Source organism: Petaurus breviceps, unplaced genomic scaffold (genome assembly GCF_028583685.1).
Source record: "Petaurus breviceps papuanus isolate PSGF00001 unplaced genomic scaffold, PetGlider_PUasm1.0 90897, whole genome shotgun sequence".
Taxonomy (NCBI): Eukaryota; Metazoa; Chordata; class Mammalia; order Diprotodontia; family Petauridae; genus Petaurus; species Petaurus breviceps.
Window position 1 is genome coordinate 11,363,067 of NW_027187374.1, and position 13,410 is coordinate 11,376,476.

The window sequence follows — 13,410 nt, forward strand, 5'->3', positions numbered from 1 at the left end:
GAATAAGTTTACACATTATTTTTGTCTCTTTTTTTCATTCTTTTAAAAAAGGAATGTCTCAGTGGGTAGGAAGGGACGGGGAGGAGGGAGAGACTACAAAATGAAGGTCATATAAAATTTTTCTAAAGAAAACAAACAAACCTGAGCTTTTAAAGCATCCAGGAAGAGATGACTAACATGATGGAGAACCTCGGTAATTCACAAATCCATTAGACAGTATCATGATTTCAGTACACATTTTGTAAAATTAAAAGCTCATTTACTTCTGCCTCTAGTTACTTAATCTATAAAAGCAACTTATGTTCTTTCTCCTTGCTTTGACAATAGTTTTCTTCTTTTTTGTTTAGTTAAAAAAAAATTCTAATACTGTTTTTCCATTTCTGTCATTTCAATTCTAGCATCACTTTCTCCCACGTGTTTGTTTTTAACTAGATATATTACTTTTCTGGCAATCTAATGAGTTACTTCTTATATAAGTCTTATAATTTTGCCAGTGAAATACCAAATCCAGAAAGAAAATTATCAAGATTAGCTATCTAGTCTTTTTATACTTCTATAGTAAATGCTAATTATTAGTAAAAAATATTTTCATTAAAGAAATTAGTAACTACATGCATGTTATCAATTTGAATTTCAAAAACATGTTTAAATATTACATACCCTACCATGTATATCTAATCAAGGGCTGCAGTTATCATTAATCCAATAAATAATTACCTATTACAACAAAAGTAAAAAATAGAACTTTAGAACTTCCAGGACACATGACCAGTAAGATGGAGGATAAGACTTGTCCTCTAGTCTCCATCAACTTTCAAAAAACCCAAACAAACCCAAAGAAGAGATTATGTGACCGAGAGAAAACAACTGCAGTTATTTCCACAGAACCAAAAACCCCAATAGCTGTTTTGTGCATTGAGAGTAGAAAATACTAATCCTTAAGACCCTCACTCAGTACCCCTACCTACCCATCTGACAGGGCATAATAAACCTGTGCTTTGAAACTCATTCAGAAGTTTTCTTGCTGCTATCACAGGCTGACCCTGTCATGAACTCTGTCCAGACACAAGGAAAGGGAAGGTTTATGAGGAAGGGAACATGCCTAGGGCAGTCCCTAGATTAGTAAACTTCATGGTGACAGAAACACTTGTTTCTGCCCAAAACACCCACTCTATCCTTCCAGAAGCCTGCAAAACTAATGCAGTGGGCTAGCATGTGGAGTTATATCATGCCTGAAAGAAAGGAGACTGGCATCCCACTGCAGACAGGCCAACTACCCAAAGAGGTGGGGCAGGGACCAAGACAAGTAAAAAGTAAAGTAATCAAAGTGGGAGAAGGCTGAAAACTTTAAGGTCTAGCCCCACTACTAAATGGGAAGGAGAAAGAAAATGAATGACAGGGGAATGTATGACAAAAAAAAATTAAAATGAGTAAGGTCTGAAGAGGAAAAAACTCAGTTAAAAATCTAAATTACCAGAAGCAAAATCTACAGGGAAGATAATAAAATCACAAGACAAGATTAATTATAAGTTAACTAAAAGACTACAAATATCCCTAAATAAATACTGCAAGACAAAAGAAACTGAACCAACACCTCTAAACATCCTCATCAAAAAGTGGAAAGAAAATTGAATCAACAAAATAGCAAATGAACACGATGAAATCACAAAAACAAATAAATAGAATTATAACAACCTAATATGCAGTCATATGCTAACAAAATTGAGAATACAAAACACCGAAAGAACAAAATACCAAATAGAGACTTTGCATAATCTAATCTCAGAAAAAGCAATGGAACTAGTTATAAAGAACTCCCAAAGAAAAACATTCCTGTATCCTTTTGGATTTATAGGAGAATTCTATTAAATGGCTAAAGTACAATACCAATCATATACAAATTACCCTCAAAAACTTAGCAACCACTCGACCAAACTCCTTTTATGAGGCAAATATAGTCCTAGTACCTAAACCAGGGAAGGATAAAGCCTGTCAAACAGACTAGAATAATTTATGCAAGAAATTGATCATTATGACCAAGCTGTCACAATGATACAAGAGATGCCAAAGTACAGGTCTGATGATCTCACACACTCCAACCCCAGTGGCGCTCCTACTAATCTCTCCTTGTTATTGTTCAGTTGTATGCAACTCTTTGTGATCTCATTTGGGTTTTTTTCAGCAATGATACTGGAGTGGTTTGCCATTTCCTTCTTATCTTACAGATGAGGAAAGTGAGGCAAACAGAGTTAAATGATTTACCCAGGGTCACACAACTAGTAAGTATCTGAGGATAGATTTGAACTCGGGTCTTTCTGACTCCAGGCCTGGCACTCTACCCATCTCTAGGATCAAATATCAACTCATCTGGCATTGGAAATTTATCAAAACCTGGCCCCAGATTGTTTTTTGCCTTTCTTTGCATCCTAGCTCTTAGAAAAGCTCCTGGCCATGGCAGTCAAGATAAATGAATAGTTTTTAATAAATAAATAGATAAATGCTTGTTGACAACTTTACTTTTTCCAGCTTTCTTCCACATCACTGCCCTCCACTACAATCCATTCATATTGCCCTATTTGTTGTTCCATACATGAGTCTCTATCTCCTGTCTCAATGCTATTCTATTGGTCTTAAACATTCCCAATAGCTGTAATGTTCTCCATCTTTAAGTAGCAGAAGCCTGCTAAAATTCTTGGCTTCTTCAAGATTTACTTCTGCAGGAGGCCTTAGCCTCTATGGTACACATACTGTCTCCTTCATTAAAACATAAGCAACCCCTTGAGGACAGGATTTTTTTCTTTTTATACTCTGGCCTCAGTATAGGACCTGGCATGGTAACTATTTCAAAAATGCTTACTGATTGATTGAAATAATTCTTCAAGCAAGGAAAAAACATAAAGCAATAATGGTAATATTCATCACAGTTATAGCTAGTCAGGGATAACAAAATACTTTACTTATATCAACATAATTAATTCTTATTACTCACCTGGTTGTACTCCTTCCCAACTTTTCTAACTGACTTTTCCAGTATGCCACTGGAAGCTCATTTTGGGGATGAACTCATTATTCTGTAAGATCTCTTCAGCCTAGGTACCTAACCTCCTTCTGCCAGCTTCACTTGGTCATTGTTTGGACCCTGATGGCTCAGAGAGAGTATAAATAGAAATTATTTCTGTTTTGGCCAGAAACCTTGAAGAAACCTCCCAGATTGGGGGGGGGGGGGGAATTAGGTAAAAGAGCATTCTTTGCCTCATGTCTTACCTAGCTTTAATCACTAAATGGGCATTGCCTCAGTCAACCAAGCCCTAGTAAAGAGATTGGCTTAAAAAGGCCAAGGTCTCCCATTGCGTCCAGGGCCACCTCCAGACATCCTGATCTCTATCTTGCCACTGGACCCAGATAGCTCAGGAGGAGAGAGTGAGGCTGGTGGCTTTGTACAGCCCTCCTGAACTTAAATCCAATTCACTTAGAAGTCATGGCATCACGTTCCTGATGTCATGGCCCTTTTTGAGAAGGAAGTATAAATACTCTTCCATCTCTCTGACTAGAGGGTGGGGCCACGAACTCCAAGCCTCTATTTAAGGAGAAAGTTTAGCTCAGATAATCTCATTTATTTATTTTTGCTTTTTGGAGGGCAGTTGGGGTTAAGTGATTTGCCCAAGGTCACAAGGCTAGTTTTTGTGTTAAGTGTCTGAGGCCAGATTTGAACTCAGGTCCTCCTGACTCCAGGTGCTCTACTTACTGCACCACCTAGCAGCCCCCAAGACTCCTCATTTCTTACCTGGCTTCTACATGGGGACTTTTCTGACTGACTTTTCTACCAAGCCTCCATGGCATATTTCCACCCCTCCCCATCTTTTCAGCTCCCTTTAGTATACTGTCATTATATTAGTATACCCCATTAGATTATAAGCTTCTTAAAGGCAGGGACTATCTTTTTTTCCCTTCCATATTTGTATCCCCAGAGTTTAGCACATAGCAGTGCTTAATAAATGTTTACTATTATTTACTGGACAGTTTAGCACCTGGACTATTAGATGCAAAACTGTCAGACCACAAGCTATTTTCCCAATTAAATATGCTAATTAAATTCAATTAAGTTTTTCCAGTAAGGAAGCTCACTCTAGTAATATAGATGGGTACCTAATCTGCAATGTACAACAGTCTTGGAAAGTTCCGTAGGTCAAATAGCAGGTATGTATCAGAAGCAGCAGAACTCAAAACCCAGTCTTCCTAACTTTTTATTAGCTATGAATACTGCTTCTATCCATCACACTTGATTCCATCATAAGCACTTAATTTTTCCACTCTTTTCTAGTTCTATTCTACTTTTTTTTTGCTTTTTGGAGGGCAATTGGGGTTGTGACTTGCCCAAGGTCACACAGCTAGTTTTTGTGTTAAGTGTCTGAGGCTGGATTTTAACTCAGGTCCTCCTGACTCCAGGGCCAGTGCTCTATTCACTGTGCCACTTAGCCGCCCTCTATTCTACTTTTCAGATGCTTTTCTTGCCAAATCTGATTTGAAAACTCTAGCAGCATATTTTAAGAATAATTTTATAACCTGAAAATTATAATCATTTCACTTTAACAAACATAAATCTCATAGCAAAACATAATGGTTTAAGAAGGTAAAACTACCTCAAACTAGTTTGGAAACTTTACATTCATAATTATGAATTAGATTGACATTCCAAACATAACATAAATTTCCAGAAAAGATTGAAATGTTCCATAGCAGAAACTGATTATATTATCAAGTGAAAGCTCTAGTTTATACTGTCTTAGCTCCAAGCAAGTACATGAAATTTTTGTTCTTTTTAGGCCAAAAGGGAAATCTGATACTTCAAGCACTTCAGCCTCCCAAAAAGATTTAAAGCCATAGAATGGGGGTTCTATGGAACCTGTGGCCTCAAGATTTGGATCCTGTTTGGATTTGTTCAAAGGGCCACACCTGAGGACCTAGGGGGCCACGTGTGGCCTTGAGGCTGAAGGTTCCCCACCCCTGCCATAGACCATTATCACTGAGAAGAAATAGGTAAGCCCATCCAAAAAAGGGCAACCACCTAAGCACACAATTTAGGTGTGTTTACAACAATCTGTGATAAGGGACCAAGTGGATATAGATAGTACTAGCCAGGGATTCAAAAGACCTAAGTTCATAACTTCCTTTCACACATAATGGCCCTGTGATGGGCAAGTCACTTAAGCTCTCAATGATCTAGGCAACTCTCTAAAAGTTGAATAGAAATGGGTATTCTTCATCTATACCCATGAAATCCCAGGTCCAGTCCCATTATCCTTGTCCCTAATATCTATGATAGACTCTGGTCCCTCCAGGTTTACAGACTTGTCTTAGCTGACTTACCTCTCTGTCATGCCCAGTAGCAAATGCAGCTATCCAGACAAAAAAAGTAAGCAGGGTTCCATTAATCCATTAAGGAAGAGACATGGACCAATAAGGAAACTCAAGAGAGCTCCTGGAGCACCCAGCAACCCTTATTTCCTCACAGTACTGGCAGCTTCACTTCCTTTCCACCTCTACAAGTCACATTTTCCTAGCACAGTACTCACATAGAGTGGGAAGGCCATCTGATTAATCAGGTGACTGTACCACTTTGGGGAGCGGCCACGAACATGTGGTAGCCTGTATGACAAGTATGCCTATTACTAAGGAGGAATAAGACTGTCTGGATCTTTGATGACAGAAGGAAAACATTTAAAAATCTGTCAAGGAGACTCACCTGGAGGTGATGGTGCCAAAATTGCCTAAATTAACTACTTTGGGTACAAAGCAAGTATAATCATCAAAACAGAAACAGTTGTGTGAAAAGTCTACCTCTGCCAAAAAGAAAAAAATAGCACAACCAACCACCCACAATTTGTGGGTTTGCTGACATAAACATTCTAGGCAGACAGGTTTCAGGACTCTTGAAATATTACAAGTTAAAACATGTAAAATACAACATAAAAACTGATCCGGGGATCAGTAAATATATAGCTCTTTCTCACAGAATTATGTCACAAATAAATTGAACAAATGAACTTGGATTTTGGAGTCCTTTCAAATAATATTCCAAGCAAGAATTTCTTCTTTCACTTCAATTCAATTCAATCACTGGGTGAGCACCTACTCTGTACAAGCAAGGAATCCCCCTGTTGTTCTGATCAGTTTTGCCCTTAGCACTAAGGCCTACTGCAAGGTGGTGCTATCTGGGGCTCTGTAGTAACATTTAAGGAGAACAAAAAGGTGAAGGACTTATATGCCCTTTCCAAGAATTGTGAACAATATGCATATCTTCTAGAAGCCAGAACTCATACTACTACAATTATACTATTAGCACTTTAACTGGCCCCATAAGAAATGACCAAACACTGACAGAAATTAATAATACATAAATAACCACAAGATGAAGGGATATGGACAAATACTGGTACTTACTGGAAAGGCAATAGGAAGAAAAGAATCCGTTCCAAAAACATCTCATATCTGGGCAGGTCCACAGATTTACAGTGGAGGTGAAAGGTAACTATAAGTATACTATTCAGAGAAATTGTTTCTAAAAAGATATATAATCAACTACAAAAAGGAAGCCAGAAAGTTAAAAATTTTCTGAACCACAACTCTTAAAATATACTAAACACACACACACACACACACGGAATTTGAGAGTATTCTTGATGGCCATTTAGCCCAATCCATACATGAAAAGAATCCCCACTGTCACAATACTTAAAGACATTCTTCTTGAAGACATCTAAGGAGGGGAACCTACCATCTCTCTAAGAAGCTGTTTCCCAATTGAAATAGTTGTAATTGTCAAAAAAGTTATTCCTGACAGCAAGTCTCAATTAACCCCTTTGAACTTTGGAACCAGTGAACCTGATCTTGTCCTGTGGTGCCAAACAGCACTGGTCTAGTCCTTCCTCCACATGACAGTCCTATCGAAGCTTCCTCTAGATTAAATACGGCCAGCTCCCTCACCTGATCCTCCTATCACTGAAACTCAGCACCCTTCACCATGCTGGTTGCTCTACTCTGGATACTCTCAGATTTGCTTATCAATGTCCAGGATCAAACATGATTCTCCAAAGGGGATGTAAAAAGGGCATAATATATAGGAATTCAACCTTCCTCTTCCTGGAAGCTATGACTCTCTTAACTCAGCCCAAGGTGGCATTAGCATTTTTGGCCACATCACACTGCTCTTTCATATTAAGTTTGCAGTCCACTAAAACCTTGAGATCTGTTTTAGAACTGAAAACTATACATGATTCTAACCATCTTATACTTCTGAAAATATTTTTTTATACTTGAGTATATGACTTTTATTTGTTTCTACCGAATTTTATTTTTGTAAACTCTTTCTGTAAACTTTTTTTCTTTGAGGAAGGAAGACAAGGCAATTGGGGTTAAGTGACTTGCCCAGGGTCACACAGCTAGTAAGTGTTAAGCATCTGAGGCTTTGAACTCAGGTCCTCCTGACTCCAGGGCCAGTGCTCTATTCACTGTGCCATCTAGCTGCCCCTGAATTTTATTTTCTTAGATTCAACCCAGTACTTTTACCTGGCAGAAACTTTCTAGGTCCTGACTATTGTCCACTGCGTCATTTGCAAATTTAACAGGTATCTCAGCTGTTGCTTTATCAAAATCGTTGACAAAAATGTCACAAAACCAAGCAGACACCTGGAGTACTCCACTGGAGAATTCTGGTCACAATGACATTAATTATTCAAACCTACTTTTTGAGTACAGCCATCTAACCAGTTATAAATCTAGCCGTATTACTGTCTAATCAATATGTCTCCATCTTCTCCACAAGAAGATCTTGAGATACTTCATCAAAAGTTTTCCTAAAGCAGTGGCGAGGTGGCACAGTGAATAGAGCACTGGCCCTGGAGTCAGGAGGACCTTAGTTCAAATCCGGCCTCAGATACTTAATGCTTACTAGTTGTGTGACCTTGGGCAAGTCACTTAACCCCAATTGCCCTCCAAAAAGCAAAAAAAAAGTTTCCCTAAAATCTGGGTAAACTATTCATAGCATTCACTTCATCTACTAGCTTAATAATCTCATCAAAAAAAGGAAATGAAGATAGTCTGGAATGAGTTGATCTTGATGAAGTCATGCTAGGTCTTTATGAGCTAGCTATAGCTGTACGACCCTGGTCAAGTCACTTGTTTGCCTCTGTTTATTCAACCTATAAAATGAACTGAAGAAGGAAATGGCAAACCACTACAGTATCTTTGCCAAGAAAACCCCAAACAAGGTCACAAAGAGTTGGACATAACTGAAATAACTGAACAAAAACAACTATAAGGAGAGATTATTGGGAACTACCTTCTAAGCATCATCTACTCAGTCAGAGAAGCACTGTGATGTTAGATCTTCATAACAGCACTTCTTTTTCCAGATGTTCACCAACCATCTCTTTAGTGAGTCATTCTAGAATTTTCTCAGAAACCCTACCCCTGCTGGGATGACCCTCCCTTTTCTCCCAGTGTTGGGTAGTGGTGGGAACGCATGTACATAGAGGAAGGAAACCATTTGGTTGCTCTTGGCTTCCCTCACCAGCCTAAACTCATTCTGAGATGTAGCAATCCTAAGATTATTTTAATCGGGCTATAATTTTTTTGGGGTCAAAATTAGTACAACTTTATTTAAACTTCAATAAAATAAAATAGACAAAAGGTAGCTTCATGCTGCCTGAGAAGAATATATGATCCCATGGAAAAGTACTATCCCTCCTCTTCAGGTTTTAAAACCTCTCTCCTTTTCCCACTTCAATAAAAATAATTAAGTTAAAGCCCTCTTAGGGAAAAGCCGAAGGGTGTGGCCTTGGTCACTCCTTCCACTCTCAGTACCTAGGTATGGGGAAAGTCGGTACAAATAGATGACATTAAGAAAGTCAAATGTCAAAGTAAAAAGTCAAAGTCAAAAAGTCAAAGGCAATCAAAAATAAAAAAAATACCCATCTAAAATGAAAAACTTCAAGGATCTATGAATTTGTTCTTGGTTGTGGGCAGTAGTACCCTCTACCACTAAACAAATCACAATGCTTCTCTGAGTAGATGATTTTTAGGAGATAGTTGCCAATTATCTCTCATTATAGTTATTATTCAGTTATTTCAGTTATGTCCAACTCTTCGTGACCCCATTTGGGGTTTTCTTGGCACAGATACTGTAGTGGTTTGCCATTTCCTTCTTCAGCTCATTTTACAGACTGAAGAAACTAAGACAAATGAGTTAAGTGATTTGTCCAGGGTCATACAGCTAATTGGTGTCTGAGGCTAGATTTGAACTCATGAAGATGAGTCTTCCTGATTCTAAGCCCAGTGCTCTATCCACTGTGCCATCTAGCTGCCCCCAGGAGCTATTACAACTGCAAAATTCACCACCCTACATCCACTCAGGTGATGAGACTCCAACGATGCTCAGACCATAGACATATTGTACAATGTCATATTCAATGCCATTCATCCTAACAAAAACTAGGGTTTCCTCTCCAGAAAATAAAATTACATCCTCTCCCTACCCTTCAGTACCACCTGGAGGAGTAACCCAGTTATCCCACCTTTATCCCTCCCACTGATATTCTATGTACTCATGGCTCTTTAGCACAATTTCGTCTTTTCTTCAGAGCTAATCCAAGGGACTAATTTTGTCTGAAAGGGATATTACTTTCACTGGAGGTAGTCACTGCAGTTACCCATTGTCTTTCTATATTCTTAAGAGTCAAAAGCACAAAGTTAATTCAAGGCAGAAGGAATGTCAGGGATAGATGCTGTATGAACCAAAGTAGTCTGAAATAAAGGTTGCTGTAACATCAAATAAATGGGGGCAAAAAGATTTTTTAAGAGAATCAATTTACTTGTCTGCTAAATTTTATATATATATATATATTAAAAGCAAACCCTATCAATTAGCTGTACCCCTCCCCAAAAATTAGGTCTCAAGTGACAAGGTAGAGAAGACATAAAAGAAAGAGAGGAGACAACAATGCTATTCGGTGAATACTGATGAAAAATGTCAAACACCCTCCCCCAAAGAATAACACATTTATTACCATCTAATACTTCAAAAGCATTTAAAGACCTTAAGATGAAAAGCTCTACCCAAATGCAAAGTAATTGCTACTGTGTTATTAGAGTGTCCCTTAAATCATTTTAATGGGGTTTAAAATGATTACACTATGTTCCTTCCCTACTTTGCAGAGATGCTATTAGGTTTAATTCAACCTTGTACATTTTAAAGTTTTAAGTCTCCTAGTTGAAAAGATGAATCATATGAAAATTGTTATTTTGTTTAAAAGACATTTGTTAACTAAAGTATGAGTGTAAGAAGATTTCTTGTTGTTATGCACACTTCTTTTGTTGTGGATTGTATCCATTTATCCATATCTATTTTTCTCCACGCCTAAAAAAAAAATACAAGTTGACTGTTCTAGCTAACCCAGGAAGATATTGTCAACTGTCAAATCTGATTTCAAGTATATAGACAAAGTCTATCTGAGATAAGTAAGATACTGATAGATTATTTTTTCTTCTAAGTTACAAGAAACAATTGATTACTAAGAATACTATATTATCTTTGTGCTTTATTCATACACCTGAAATTATCACAGAAGACTATATTTCCTTAACTAAGGACTATTTTTTTCCCTATCAAGAAGGCTAACTACAAATACAGTTGTGTAAATATATTGCATTAAGGAGCGGCTAGGTGGCACCATAGTGCACAGGGCCTGGAGTGGGGAAGACAACTTTCCAAATTCAGATCCAGCCTTAGACACTTACTAGCTGTGTGACCCTAGGCAAGTCACTTAAACCTGTTTGCCTCAGTTGCTTATTTGTAAAATGAGTTAGAGAAGGAAATGGCAAACCACCCCACTATCTTTTCCAAGGAAATCCCAAAAGTTTCAAAACAGAATCAGACGACTGAAAAACAACTGAATAAAATAGCACTAAGACTTTAGTTATACTATAAAATATTAAGAAAAACATTTTGAAAGTATTTGCAGATCCTGTACTTGATTGTATGCTGTCATGGGGGAGGGGGGCAGGGAGAGAAAATTTGAAACTCAAGGAATTATGGAACTAAATCTTGTAAACTAAAAGTAAACAAATTAATAAAGACCAAAAAAGAAAAAGAAATAACATTTTACTACAGGAGAGTAGAGGAGAAGGGGAAGAGAGGGGGAAAATGGAAGGGAGGGCAGGCTGGGAGGGAGGGAAGTTGAAAGCACCCACTTTTGAAAAGGGAAAGGATCAAAGTAGAGAATAGAACAAGTGGAGGGTGGGATAGGATAGAGGGAAATATAGTCAGTCTTCCACAATATATCCACTATTGAAATGTTTTGCATAGCTACTCATATACAACCTATATTGAATTGCTTATCTTCCCAGTGAAGGTGGGTGACAAGGGAGGAAAGGAAAGTATCTAGAATCCAAAGTTTTAAAATCAAATGTTTAAAAATATGTATACATATTATTATTAATATTTTATATGTAACTGGGAAATGAGATATACAGGCATTGGGGCATAGAGATCCACCACGCCCTACTGGAAAGTCAAAGGGGGAATGGGGGAAGATATTGGAGAGAACAGATTGGGGAAGGGGATATTCAGTGGGAATGTTATTTTGGTGTGGTGGGTAGGGAAAATTGGGGAGAAAATTTGTAATTCAAAATCTTGTAGAAATGAATGATGTAAACTAAAAAATGAAAAGATTGAGAGAGAGAAAGAAATAACATTTTAATAGTGTCCTAGCCTGAATTCTTTGATTTCTCTTGAGTCGAAGCCCTAATTGTTCTACCTTGAATAGAAACCTAAACTAAGAGTCAACCTTTCAGTTTAATTAAATTAAGAGAAAGAAGTATCCCTTTGTTCCCTTTGGACCAAACTGAGAGGGAATTCCTTAAACAGAATGACTGGTTTCAGAAACACGTTTCTCCAATAATATTCCAATATTGTTGTTGTAGCTCAGTTGTTCAGTGTCTGACTTTTCATGACTCCCCCTAAACCAAAGCACGCCAGGACCTTTTTTTCCCCTTCTGATCTCTCAAAATCGTCCAAGTTGATGTTCATTGTTTCCATGACACTATCCATCCATTTCATTTTCTGCTGTCCCTTTTCCTTTTGCCTTCAATCTTTCTCAACATCAGGTACTTTTCCAATGAATCCTGTCTTCTAAATATGTGGCCAAAGTATTTAAGTTTCAGCTTCAGTATTTCACCTTCCAATGAGTAGCCTGAATTGATTTCTAAATATTGACTGATTTGACCTCCTTGTTGTCCAAGGGGCTCTCAAAAGTCTTCTCCAGCACAATCCAAACTGTTGATTCTGCAGTGCTCAGCTTTCTTTACAATCCAACTCTCAGAGTCATACACTGCAACAGGAAAAACTCTGACTATACATACCTTTGTTGGCAAGGTGATGTCTCTGCTTGTTGGTATTCTGTCCGGATTTGCCATAGCTTTCCTTTCAAGAAGCAAGCATCTTTTAATTTCATGACTGCAATCACAGTCTATGGTGATATTGGAGCCCAAGAATATAAAACCTGACACTGTTTCCATTTCTTCTCCCTCTTTTTGCCAGGAAGCAATGAGACTAGTTGCTAAGATCATAGGGTTGGTTTTTTTTTTTTATGCTAAACTTCAAGCCAGTTTTTACACTCTTCTCTTTCACCCTCATCAATTGGCTTTCTTAATTCCTCTTCACTTTCTGTATCAGAGTGTTATCATCTACATATCTGAGATTGTTGATACTTCTTCCAGCAATCTTAATTCTGGCTTTTGAATCAACCAACCTAGCATTTCACTTGATGTACTCTGCATATAAGTTAAAGTTAAATAAGGCGGCAATATGAAGGTTTATCACAGTCCTTCTCCACCCTTAACCCAATCAGTTCCATGTTCAATTCTAACTGTTGTTTCTTGGTATGCACACAGGTTCTTCAGGAGACAAGGAAGATGACCTTGTACTCATCTCTTTGATGACTTGTCACATTTTGTTGTGATTCATATAGTCAAAGACTTTAGTGTAGTCAATGAAGCAGAAGTGGATGTTTTTCTGGAACTTCCTTGCTTTCTCCATAATCCAGCAATCATTGGCATTTTGGTCTCTGGCAATTTGCACTTCTTGTAATTCTTGGTTGATATATTGCTGAACTTTGCTGGTGTGTGAAGGGAGTGCAGTTGTCGGGTAATCTGAACATTCCTTAGCATTGCGTTTCTTTTCCAATCCAGGGGCCACTGTTGTATTTTCCAAATTGGTTAGCATATTGAGTAGAGCACTTACACAAAATCATCTTCGAGGATTTCCAACAGTTCAGCTGGGATTCCGTCATTTCCACTTGACTCCGTTCTTCAGGATGTCTGCCTGGGGTCACTAACCACAACACCGCCCTTACA

At 37.9% G+C, this 13,410-nt stretch overlaps 1 protein-coding gene across 21 annotated transcripts in view; it reads right to left on the reverse strand.

The window, feature by feature from the left end:
• The window catches only part of TIAM1 (TIAM Rac1 associated GEF 1), a 354,474-nt gene that overhangs the window by 168,141 nt on the left and 172,923 nt on the right, over positions 1–13,410 (reverse strand). Inside the window, exon 1 of one of the 21 annotated variants that reach the window (XM_069074997.1) lies at positions 5,368–5,564. The exons of the other annotated variants lie outside the window; for them this stretch is intronic. The gene's annotated coding sequence lies outside the window, so the exon portion shown is untranslated. Of the gene's footprint in view, positions 1–5,367; positions 5,565–13,410 lie in introns of those variants that run through there. 21 annotated transcript variants of the gene reach the window in all.